The sequence below is a fragment of the Magnolia sinica genome, chromosome 2, assembly GCF_029962835.1.
Source record: "Magnolia sinica isolate HGM2019 chromosome 2, MsV1, whole genome shotgun sequence".
NCBI classification, from domain to species: domain Eukaryota; kingdom Viridiplantae; phylum Streptophyta; class Magnoliopsida; order Magnoliales; family Magnoliaceae; genus Magnolia; species Magnolia sinica.
The window spans coordinates 124766633-124780352 of NC_080574.1; the positions used below are offsets into that span (position 1 = coordinate 124766633).

General features: G+C 38.3%; 1 non-coding gene across 1 annotated transcript; it reads right to left on the reverse strand.

The window, feature by feature from the left end:
- Nucleotides 1-13181: 13181 nt before the first annotated feature.
- Nucleotides 13182-13288, reverse strand: LOC131238354 (small nucleolar RNA R71). Its single transcript, XR_009167754.1, has one exon. It is a non-coding gene; the product is annotated as a small nucleolar RNA R71 (small nucleolar RNA).
- Nucleotides 13289-13720: the final 432 nt, after the last annotated feature.

The following is a 13720-nucleotide window of genomic DNA, read 5'->3' on the forward strand; positions in this document are numbered from 1 at the left end:
CCAGAGCATTTCTCGGTGTCAGGACAATTTGATTCGGAAGAATGGGAGTGTATGTGATGTCGGCTCCAAGCAACTAATTTTTGCAACTTTCGCATAACTGTTCGTGATCATGACTTCTCATCTGCTGGGCCACACCATGGCCCGTTATTAAATATAGAACGTTGGTTGGAATTCTTCTAACCGTCGGTTTTGGGGTAATCCGAAGTACTCAGAGAGGTCATTTGTATCATCATTGTAGTTTTTTAGCATGGCCCATCAATGATTGGGGCCAGTGAATGGACTAGATCATATACATGTGTCTCACGTATGTTGAGATGGTGAGCTTGATATAACCCAACGCTTTGTGAGGCCTAAAACGATTTTTGTGTCGTATCTTTTTTCCATCAGTTTCATCAGCTTATTTTTCTACGTTAGCCCAAATACGAAGTAGATTCAAAACTCAAATGAGCCATACGAGTGATAGTTGAATGCTGGCTGTTGAAACCTTAATAAGGTTCACAGAAGTTTGGATGAGGGTTATATTTGTGTTTCCTTCCAGATAGGACCTTATGAACGGGTTGGATGGTATCTCAGGAAGGTTTCAACGGTGGGTGTCTCATCTCCCTTGTTTTCTGTGGTTTGGCCCACTTGAATTTGGATCTCTCTCATGTTGGGGCTCATATCTTAAAATGAGCTCATAGAACGGACGGATGGAGTGGGCCACAGCATATTGAATAGTTGAGATGGTCACCCACCTTTGAAAACCTTTCGTATGTTCGTGAGCTATCTTGTTTTGGTATAAGACATCACGCTATTTCTAACTCATCAGGTGGGCCACAGCGTGTGAATTTAAAGGTTTTAGGCAAGATTATATGGTGGCCCATGGGAGTTATGGATCACCCTATTTATTAGACACTTAGGAGAGCGTGAGGGGGCACAGATGATGGATGGAATATTGGATGTCATGCACACATCACAGTGGAACCCAAATATCTCAGCTTAGATTAAAGCTTAAGCAGCAAAACTTTAGAGTGGATTTTTATTTTTATTTTTGGAAGCACACCACCTGTAATTTTGTTAAATAAAATATGACCTTATAATCATTTCAGTTGGCACCACAAGATTAGAGAAGCCTCACCTATCATATATCTCCGCCTTATTAGGCTGTTAGGTTTTTACAGAGACTCGCCCAAAAGCAGTCATACAAACAAAAAAAAAAAGCTCTGCCCAACAAACAGACTCCATTGCATATTCAAATAATGAAACAAATTAATGTGCATATATTAGCTAATTCGATCCCTTCCAAGGCTGTGTGTTATTAGGTTAGGATTGAGTGCCCATGTGGTGTGGGTGTGTGTAAAAAAAAAAAAAAAAAAGGGATATCCTGAGCCAACTTGCATTAAGAGAAGGTAACACAGCCCAATTTAGTCTACAATGGCCGGTTAGATTGTTGAGTAGAAGATGGCCATGACAGGAATCTACGTAAGATAGATACCTTTTTAATTGGATGAAAGATTGTAAATCATCAGCAATCTAACGAGCCATTGTAAAACACATCATGAATCTAATGACCAAAGGGCCATGAAATCATCAGCATACAAGATTGTCAATCTTAATAATTATAAAACATCGGCTTCATGCCTGAGGATGATTTAGATAAACTCAAGTTAAGATAATATCTTCTTTAAACAATATTTTTGGAAAACAAGAAAGATCCACGTTACATAGGAAGGGTTTTCTTATTAGGGCTAATTATAAGGCGTCATATAACAAGAACTAATAAAATTAACTATAGTTCTATCTCAACTATCGACAGGAGTTTACTAAATTAAATTTTAATGAGTTTTAATTGCATTCCACTCTAAAATTGTAATCCCATCACAACCATATAAATGCGCAGAAAATTGATAGTAACTTAAATGGTATTAGAATTATATGACATTAGGTTCGTTTGAAAGCTTACTTAACAGGTTTTCAACACGATTAATAATGCATCATGAGGGCCTGTTAGTTTTTGTGGCGCCCACCTAAATTTCTGTATTAAAAAAAAAAAAATGACCCCGATAAAAGTGACAGATATATAAATTGAGACTTTTAACTCTATCCAAATAATTAATGCTAAGAGAAAATATTTCTTATAAAACCATGTTGAGGTAGGAGTTAGTTGGAAGACTCTTCATGTGTGGCCCGCGATGGCAATCCACTTTTCATACAATCGCATTCATGGTCCTTTAGTGTCAAAGATGACTATCCATATATGAATCCTTAAAAGATTTGGGCCATTGGATGGTTTGATTGTAGGTTATACGAAGATCAACAATGAATATTATTTTGGTACAGAACCCTCTAATGACATATCATTTAATTACTCTCCCCAAATGTATCATCGTGACGCCGATGATGTCCTCTTGGCGGTTATCACTTATGGTTGGGGCGATCTCTTCGACTTCTTGATAAGAAAAATAGGCACATCATTGAGATTGAATATCTGGTCAAGAATTTTGTAGGATGGAAAGACGGCAATGTAGCTATATGCGACCTCACGAATTTGGGTATCCGTATTTGTATTACAGAATAGATATCCATTGTACGGTTCTGATTGAACAGTTGAATGGGAGGTTGTGGAGAAACAACGGTGGTGGTGTAACAGTAAAATGATTCTGATAAATTGTGGTGTACATGTAGGATGAAAGTGGAAATGATGGGAAAGTGAGCGGATGATCAGGTACTTAGATCATAGTTAAAGGACTTGGGTACTTGGATCAACTCTCACGGTCCAGAGTTGAGTTGAACCAGTCGAATTGATTCAGACTCGAGCAAGTCAGGTCAGATCAGGTCACCCCTATCACTCTATGTAGTGGGTCAAAGACATCGACAAAAGGCACATGGTTAATTACCTAGTCCAGTTTAAGAAGAAGATGCAGGAGGGAAAATCAAGCTTTCTTAAACAAGAAGAAAAAAAAAGAAGAAGAAGAAGAAAAAGATCCACATTCATCTGCACTTCCCCGTGAGCTCCCACCCTAAACTAGTTTGAGTTTGTGATTCAAATATTCGCGATTGTAGAATTCTCAAAACTCATCTTTGAGAGGTAGTGGGTGCTTTTTGGTAGCTGGAATCGAAAGTTTCTCTATGACTAGAGAATCCATCGATCGATGATCAGGGAGCCGAACAACCGAAGCAAGGATAGCCAGGGCATTAGTTAACTTGTTTTCATATCTAGAAATGTGGTTAAACTTTCTTTGAACCACTTAATCCATCCATTTTGCAAGCTCATGCTAGAAACTGGGCTAAAACATCATGCTGATTCAAAACTCAAGTAAGCCACACCACAAGAAACATAGGGATTGATCACCATCATTGAAAGCTTTTTAGAGCTCAAATATGATTATATCATGTTAATATTTATGTTTTCCCTTGTCACGATGGGAATGACTTTACGAACAAGTTAGGTGGCATATAAACATCATGGTGGGCCCTACGAAGGTTCTAATGGTAGGCATTTCCATCCCCACTATATCCAAGAGGATGTGTGGCGACGTTAGCCTTTCATCAAGGGTCTTCTTTCAATGATCCAAACCATTTCTATGATGGACCTCAACTTTAATGGGCTAGAGCAAAAAAGTAAACAATCAAAGTAAAAGCTCTTGGATTAGTATATTATGATCCTTCGATCGCTTGACTTGTTTCCTTTAAATAAAAGTATGGCTTCTCTAATCTTTTAATAATTTAAATATATTTTATTTTTAAAGATTTTTCGCTAACCTCATTGTTGGGGAACCACAGAAGCACACAAAGATGAATCAAGCAAGGTATTCCAATTACATAATCAAGTAAAATCGCAAACACTCTGAATTTAACGTGGAAAAACCTTTACAAGAAAAATTCACGGCACAAAGTGACATAATACACCATGAAAGAAGAAAATTACAGTATACGGAGATTATCTAATCCAAACAAGCCTCGAATCACTCCAAGCTATGCCCTTGAAACTCTAAAACGAATTAAAAAGCTCTAATGTACTCCTTATTCCCAATTACACCCATATATATAACCTCTATGAGAATCACAATAGAAATAGGAAACAAATCCCTCACTTACACAACTTTTTATAACTCTGCACGATTGTTCGATGACACTTCGATTGCATCGAATATCTTTGACGTTATCGAACTAAACACTAAAACGTTCCAATGACTAAATATGTATTTTCGAAATTTTTTCGATGACATCAAACAACCTTCAATGACATAGAAGTTTGTTCGATGGCATCGAACTGTCATCGACAAACCCGTTGATTTATAAATTTAAGACATCAATCAACAATCTCCACCATGTCTTCAATCACCAATATTCATACCTCATTTTTACTCATTTCTAATTGTCTTACATCAAAGCTCCACCATCGTTTCTCATGCACACTTTGTCTTCCATTTACGCATTCACCAAACCCAAAGAAGCTAACAGAACATAAATTTCTTAGTGGGAACCACCTTAGTAAGTATATCCACCGGATTCATACTCATATGAATCTTCTCCAAAGTCACACCTCTTTCCTAAAGCACTTGTCAGATAAAATGATGATGAACAATAATGTGTTTAGTATGTGAGTGATAAATAGATTTTTTAATAAAATTGATCACGCTTTCCCTGTCATAATTAACTAACAAGGCCTACTACTGAAGCCCCAACTGATTTATCATTCCTTTCAACTAAACACATTTCTTGAATGCGTCTATCACTACCATATACTTAGCTTCGATCATGAAAAAACTTACCACAAACTGAAGCTTTAACATCCAGCTGATTGCTCCATCCGCTATAACAAACGAGTAACCAGAAGTTAACCTTCTACTATCCACACTACCAGCGTAATCAGAATCCACATACCTTACTAACTTGGCCCATGATTTTTCAAATGTCAAGACGTAGTTATGCGTACCTCGAATGTATCGAAGTAGCCATTTCATTACTTCCTAGTATTGCTTGCAAGGGTTAGATATGTATCTGCTGACAATACCCACTACATGTAAAATATCTGGTCTACTATAGACCATAACATATATTAAATAGCCAACCATATTCGAATAAGGCATGTGAAACATATCATACTTTTCTTCATCAGTTTTAGGATATTGTTCAGAAGAAAGTTTAAAATGAGCCACATGAGGAACACTGGCCAGCTTTGCTTTGTCCATCTCATGCTTCACCAACACTTTCTCAATGTATTCTTTCTGAGATAACTAAAGCTTGCTACTTTTCATGTCTCTGTGTATATCAATACCGAGAACCCTCATTGAAGCCCCCATATCTTTCATTTCGAATGTCCCTGATAACTGAGTGTTAAGAAAATTGATCTCAGACATGTTATGATTGGTCATAAGCTTATCATCAACATACAATACCAGGATAATGAATTTCTCATCACTTAGTGTCTTGTAATAGATACATTGAAAATATTTGCTCCTACTAAACCTCTGATTCACCATGAAATAATTAAACTTTTTATACCACTGTATAGGTGACTATTTCAGGCTCTACAACAACCTCCTCAACCTATAAATCTTGTTCTTTGCCCCTTTTATTTCGAAGCTTTTTAGTTGTTTCATGTACATTTTCTCTTTCAATTCCCTATGCAGGAAAGTAGTCTGCACATCCATCTGCCCCAGCTCAAAATCATATTGGGTAATCATCCCCAACATGAATATGATAGATACTTCCTTCACAATCGGTGCAAATATCTCAGTGAAGTCAACACTTTCCCTTTGAGGATATTCCATTGCTACCAACCTTGCCTTGTACCTATTATATTTCTTATTGAAGATCCACTTACACCCAATTTCTTTATGGCCAATGGAAAGCTCCACCAGCTCATAAGTCTCGTTCTTATACAAAGAATCCATCTCATCATCCATCGCAGCTTTTCACTTTTCAGCATCTGCCTCATTAAGAGCCTCTTGAAGAGTAGACAGATCCCCCTCTCTATAATGAGGGAAAATGCTATATTTCAGTCATCCCTGTATCTCGCCAGTAACCTATGATCCCACAGTGAATTCCTTCTCACAAGTGACTACTCCACCTGCTCTTATACCTCAATCTGTGTCTCTGTCTCAGTCTGTATCTCATCTCTGTATAATTGAACATCTACCACTAACTTTTTCGGTTACTCGTACTCATCCTTACGGAACAAGGATCCTTCGTCAAATTCGACATTACGACTAAGGATGATTTTTCATGTGATTCAATCATACATCCAGTAACCCTTCATGCCACGACCGTAGCCGACAAAGATGTATTTCTTAGCCCTTTGGTTTAGCTTATCTGAATAGTGAACTCCGTCACACTTTAGAAGAGAGTGGGTCAGCCGAGAGTGGAGTAGACATGTAGCCAAACCACTATATATCTTGTGTATTGTGGTGAATGTTTTAATTTCGTATTTGTGATGTTTGGCTGAACTCTATATTATGTTCAATTTTTATAGCAAACATATTTCTCATAATGCATTAATGACGTATTTCACTGATTAGATTTTGATTATGCACTTCTTATCATTTACAACTCTTTACTTATTATTTAAAAGTAAGTTTATGTTATTAATTTAAATAATTTCAAAGTCTTATTCACCCCCCTCTAGGGCATTAGACATACTTTCAAGCTTCGCTTGTAGCAGTAAAGCTACAATTTCGGTTCTTACAGAGAAATTCAAGTTTTGCTCAACTTCTCTAGGCTTGGCAAAAAAATAAATGAAGATGGATTGTGCACGAGAAGCGACGATGAAGATGTTACTATTGAAGATTAGAGATGGTGATAGTATCTTGGAGTAGTGGATATGTAAGATTAAAGCCATGATGAAGATTGTTGATCGAGTGCCTTCAATCTATTGCCAAAAGGTAGTTTTCAATTCGATCAAAAGGATAGTGATTCGATCAAAATATTCTAAAAAATTAATGTTCGCTTGCTAGACATTTTTTGGATGTTGTTAATTCGATCGACAATTGTGTCGATTCCTATCGATGTGATTGACATTCAGATCGATAATGTGCGCGAGTTCTAAATAAGTGCGGGTTTTATTTCTAATTACTTACAAAAGTGATTATCAACAGTGAAGCATCGGGCTTTTTCAAATGGTGGAAAAATGCTGGAGCAGTGCATGTTTCTCGGTGATTATCAACAATAAAGCATTGGGCTTTTTCAAATCTTCAAGAGGCGCCATTCGTCAAGGGGACCCCCTGTCTCCAAGCCTCTTCGTCCTTGCGAAAGAGGTGCTTAATAGAGGGATTAGTCATTTGGTTCTTTTGGGTGAATGTACCCCCTATAAGCTCAAGAGAGGTTGCATCACAATATCCCATCTTTTGTACATGGACAATACTCTCCTTTTCACTAACGGGGGTTGAAAATCTCTCCGTGCGCTATCTGCGTTCCTGGATATATATCAACAAGCATCTGGTCAAAAGATCAACCAAACCAAGAGTGCCCTTATCTGCTCCAACAAGATTCTCCCCGACAAAATTAGAATTATTGACAGATCATTGGGCATTCCTGCCACTCGTTCCTCTCTGGTGTATTTGGGTGTCCCTATCTCCTTCAGCAGGATTCTTTCATCTTCCTTCTAACCTCTCATCAACAAGATTGCACCTAGAATTAACGGCTGGCGAGCCCCTTTCTTGTCGCAGGCAGGCAGACTTGTCCTCATGAAGCATGTTCTTGGTAGCATTCCTATGCACTCTTTGGCTGCCACCCATATACCCATCAAAGTCATTTCAGCTATCGAGCGTCGTTGTGTAGATTTCCTTTGGGGTTGGTCAGAAGGGAAAAGAAAGCTTCACTGGGTGAAGTGGATGTCTGTCGGCTTCCCTAAATCTGAAGGTGGGTTGGGCATCAAATTCTTGCAAGACTTCATGTCTGCCCTTCGGATGAAGCTTACCTGGGTGCTCTCATCTAACTTTGAGACTAGTCTCTAGAAGAATTTCATGTCTTCAAAGTATTCACCAACCCGTTGTCAGCACAATGTCGTCGGCCCTGCAATCACCGCGTCCCCAATGTGGAAGAAGGTTAATGATCTCATCCCTTTCGTGAATAGGCAAGCTTAATGGATGATCGGGTGGGGTAACCGTAATTTTTGGACCGCCGATTGGTCAAGTATGCGCAGCTTGTTAAAATATGCGTCCTCCCCAGTTCCGGCCAATCTCCTCTCCATCCAAGTTAATTAGGTTCTAGGTCAATCGGGCCCTCTCCCTCCCTCTTTCGTGTTTGGTTTCCTTCCATAACACATTATTGATTTCATATTTCAGGCTGGGTTCTGTCTCTCCGATGCGCCAGACTACAGGTTCTGGCCTCTAACCTCATCTGGTTCATTCTCTGTTAGCTCTGCTTGGGATCTGTGTAGGAGGAGAAATCCTCGTAAAGCTTGGACCATATGCATTTGGCACGCCAGCCTACCTCCCCGAATATCTCTCTTCGTCTGGCGTCTGATAAATAAAGCTGTATTGGTTGACATGGGGATTCAAAAACAGGGCATCTCATTGTCTTCGAGATGTGAGTGTTGTTCTTATCTTCAAGACTCAAGTCATTCAGTGGAATCGCTGAACCACCTCTTTATCGCTAGCCCTCTCGCCAGGTGCATTTGGAATTTCTTTAGGGGCATGTTTGGTTTGATTTTTAGTTCTATTTCGTCCATCAATAGTATGTTATTGGCCTGGTGGGATAGCCCAAACCGACCCTTCCCATTGCTTCAAATAACTCCATGTATTTTTTTTAGGAAGTCTGGAAAGGCCGGAATGCTAACAGATTTGAGAACATCAACCTCTCTCCTTCCATCCTCCGCCAAAATATATCTACGTGGCTCATTTCTCTAACCTCCTGCTATTCGACTCTTATGCACCCCTCTCCTGGCCAGTTCTTCGTGGAAGAGTTGGGTCTTCAGCCGTCGGTTCTTCGGTGCAGGCCTTCTCAGGTGGTTAGGTGGCAGAGGCCGAGTCCTGGTTGGATCAAGCTAAATGTCGATGGCTCTACCCGAGGGAATCTGGGTCCGTCGGGTGGCGGCGGTATTTATAGAGATGATATGGGTAAGTTTGTCTTTGCGTTCTCCTTGACTTTTAGTATCGCCTCTAATATCAACGTTGAGCTCAGGGCTATTTATGACGTTCTCCTTTGGAACTATGCGTTCAGCATGGCTTCCATCAGATTATGGTGGAATCAGATTCTAGTTAGGTTGTTGATTTTTTGAACGGGTCCTCTACCCCCAGTTGCAAATGGAAATACTGGATTGCCAGGATTTCTAGATTCAAAGATTTGGTCCGGGTTATTTTCTTGCATATCTACAGGGAAGGTAATGAGCCGGCGGATGACATGGCTCACTTGGCTAGCGGCTCTCAGACCAACTCGCTGATCACGAACATTTCTCTCCTCCCCGTCAAGGTTAGGGGCAGTCTTTTCCTTGATAAGGTTGGACTCGGGGCGGTCCGCTTAGGCTCTTCATGATCGGGCCAGCAGTGCTCATCTTGATTTCACCTTTTGTTTTGTTTATTTCTCTGATGTATCTAGTCTTGTCCATGTCTCATGATAGGTGGGGCCCACCCTTTTTGTTGAGCCCACCCGAAGGTCTGTAACATTTTGTGAGTGATGAATCATGGCATCGGTCCATTTCTCCAAAAAAAAAAATTTACTTACAAAAATGTATAAATATGCTTTGTAATATGTAATTAGGGTTCATTATGAAAGTGCTAAGCACACAAAGAAGGTTTTGAATGGAGTAAGTTAAGGTTTCTATCTGTAAGTTATTCCATCTCTTGTAATTGTTGTGATATAGTGGATTGATCGTCGCTTTGTGTCGTGGGTTTTTCCAGTGCAAATTTTCCACGTAAAAAAAACTCTCTATTCTCTATGGTTGCTTGTTCTTTTTTGTTCTCTATTGTATGTTAGATTTGTTCTAAGGTTGCTTTCACGCCCATTAAGGAATTTCAATGGCTAACACAAGGTACATCTCTTATAGACCCTACCATATACTGATGACACTTAACCATTACTGATGTAGAGCAGGTCGCGGACACTTTTATAGCCAAGATGGACCAGAGAAGGCCCGATCAGAGGCAGAAGTGATAAGGACCTTCAGAACCCTAAAGTAGGCATATCTTGTAAATCGGAATGAGTTATTTGATATATGTTGAGACTCAAATAATGTATAATTTCCCCCATTTATATCTTAATTTTATGAACATGAATCAGCTTAATGTTCTATTTTACTCATGTTTGTATGGCAAGGTGAATTTAAGAGCTTGGATTGAAAAGGGTGCTAAAAGCATGGATTTGATGCTCAAGAATCACCAAGGCAAGGGATAGATTTTAGGAGACCAAGATTAAAGAATTCACATGCCAAAGATCTGAGAAAACTAAGTGAGGAATGGAGAAAATCCAATATTTGAAGTAAAGAATCCTATAATCGCCCTGAAAAAGCGTACTTTAAACTCTAAAGTCTATTTTGAAAAACTATGTAGAGTGAAGTCTATTTTAGTAAACTGCGTAAATTTGAAGTGGTTTCTAGAGTTTTTCAATTTGATGCAAAAGTTGGAGTTTTCCACTTATAAATAGTGCTTCCTAGGGCATTCCTAAGCATCATTCAAGGCATCCCAAAGCAAGATCTAGGATTTTTAGAGAGTTTTATAGTTTTAAAATTTTTTTTACAAGCTTTTAGATATTTATTCTTTCTTATTGCTTTCTTTCTCTATTCTAGTTATGTTTTTCTAGTTTCCTCTAACGCAAGATAGAAGGGAAGCACATTGGTTTAATGTTTTCATAGTTATGATGATTGATTGTTTTAATAATGAGATGAATGGTGTATGCATATTATCAATTGTTTAGGTTTAGTTTTTTATCCTCATGTGAGATTCATATGTTTCCATCATATGAGATCCACATTGATGGATAGGCTTACCCTGAATCAATTAGATTTTGTAGATAGGAGAGGTTCTCAACCTATTATATTTCTTTGATATTTATTATCTTATAGATATGAATTCTTAAAATCACAGGCGCTTGAGAATATATATCAATGGTGCAAATCCATGATTTTTTAATATTTTATATTATTTATTTAAAATGTTTAAATTATTTTATTTTTTGATTAGGCCGACTATAGTGATCGGATCCCAGTTGTGTTATCCAAGTCATCATGATTTTGGAACATTAACCTATGTGTGGAACTTTGAAGCTTGGGTGTTATTTTAATTCAGTTGAATTACATCCATTCAAAACTTCCAAAATCAAATCATCAGTTTAGTTTTTATTACTTAATTTGTTTTACATTTAATTTTCTCCTTCTTGCAATTCATCTCCTTGTGGGATCGATCCTGTATTCACGGGATATTAGTTACGAACCTCTGCAGTTGGAAGCAAGCAATCAAGTTTTTGGCACCGCTGCCGAGGAGACACTGAGATAGATTAGATCTGTGCAAGATAGCTAAGGTAAGTTCTCTTCTAAACCCTCCAAAATTTCTGTAGATTTTCTGCTTTTCTTTAAAAGTAAATTCAGTTGGGTCTTTCAAGCACTAACTATGAAATAAGGTTGTCCTGCTTAAGATTTTATCACCCACGTGCTATGGTTGTCCTACAGTTGCTGTTTGATCACAAAGATCATCCTCTGAATCTATTTTCTAAATTAGCATAGTTTAATTTTTGCATTAGTTTTACTTTTATTGATTTATTTTTTATTTTTGCTTTGTGGTTTGAACCCTTAGGGGGCATTTAATGCATGGTATTAGATGGTATTAGGTGGGATGGAATTGCATTTGGTCCTGTGCCAATTCCACTTAATGTTTGAGAAGAATGAAAAAGCTTGGAATTAGATTAGATGGAATTGCATTGGGTCTCATGCCAATTTCATTCAATGTTAGCAAGTTGTGTAGGTCCCACCATAATGTGTGGGCTATATCCACACCGTCCACCCATTTTTCGAGATCATTTTAGAGCATTGGCCAAAAAATCAGGTAGATCTAAAGCTTAAGTGGATGCCACCATAGAAAGTAGCAGGGATTGAATACCTACAGTTGAAAACTTCTTTGGGGCCACATAAGTTTTGGATCTGCCTCATTTTTAGGCCCATGCCATAAAATGAGGTTATAAAACAGATGAACAGTTTGAATATAACACATATGTGTTATTCTCAATAGTTTCAAATGATAGTGGGTATATCCATTCAATGTACCACCATATTACAAACATAGCATGTAATTAAGCTTATACCATGGCAGCAGGGGACAATCCCTGCCATATGTAATAATTACATTTTTTTAATCCCATTCCACCTATTCTTTCCCAATACCACGTGCCAAACACCCCCTCATGGTAGGTCCTACTGCCTGGGTTGTTGATTTATATTTGTTTTGTGAATTAAACGCTTATGGTCAGCCATGCCTCCTGGGTTGTTGATTTATTTTGCTTTGTGGATTGAACCCTTATGGTCGGCTTTGCCGCCTGGATTGTTGATTTATTTTGCTTTGTGGATTGAACCCTTATGGTCGGCCCTACTGCCTGGGTTATTAGTTAAGTTTTTATTTTTATTTTAAGTATCATACTTGCTACTTGAATTAGTGGTATTTGTTATATGTTGTGGATGGTTTATGTCTCGTTGGAATAGGTATCAAAACAATCGACTCTCCTCTGAAGGTGAACTAGTTCTAAGCCTTGATCATTCACTTAAAAGAGGCACTCGACATCACTTAGATTCCATGGCAGACCTAGTTAATAATTCAGATCCAAATCTCTCAGATCCAACTATAAATCAAAATAGAGAAAATCAACGTAATCCTCCTCTTGAGGATGAAAATGAAGTTCATAGGAATGTGTTAAACCAACTGCGGACTTTACGTGAACGTCTACACCCTGAGAGATCAACTTTACCATCTTGCATAATGTTCCTTGCTCACACAGGGAACATTGATTTTAAACTAGGTGTGATTCAATTGATTCCTAAATTTCATGGCTTGGATTCTGAAAGCCCCTACTTACACCTCAAGGACTTTGAGGAAGTGATTGCAACATTACAAGTAAATAATGACAATAGGGATGCACTTAAGCTTAGGTTATTCTCATTTTCTCTAAAGGATCGGGCCAAAGCATGGCTCAACTCTCTAAGACCTAATATCATCTCTACATGACAAGCCTTAAGTAGAGAGTTTTTGAAAAAATTCTTTACCGAGTACAAAACAAATACACTTAAACAAGAAATCATGTCATTTTCCCAAAAGGGGAATGAACTATTTTTCCAAGCTTGGGAGTGCTTCAAAGACCTTCTACTTACTTGTCCACATCATGGTTATGAACCATGACACGTGATTGATGCGTTCCGAAAGGGGCTCACCATGGATACCCGTTAGTTTATTGATGTGATGTGTAGTCGAACCTTTCTTGACAAAGATCATAATGAGGCTTGGGATTTTCTAGACATGTTAGCAGAGAATACGCAGACATGGGATGTTTCTACTAAACCAGACCAAACTAGACCCATTCCTAGAGAGAAAGTAGGGATGATGTCCTAAAAGAGGAAGACGACTGTAATGCAAAATTCACTGCATTGGCTACAAAGGTCGAAGCCTTGGAAATTAAGAAGTTGATATGGTTAAAGAAAACACTTCCTTACGTAATTTTTATAGCATTTATGGTGGTGTAGATCATGACACAAAGGATTGTCCAATAATCCCAGTTGTTCAAAATATCACGCATGAGCATGAGCAAGCAAATGCTATAAACA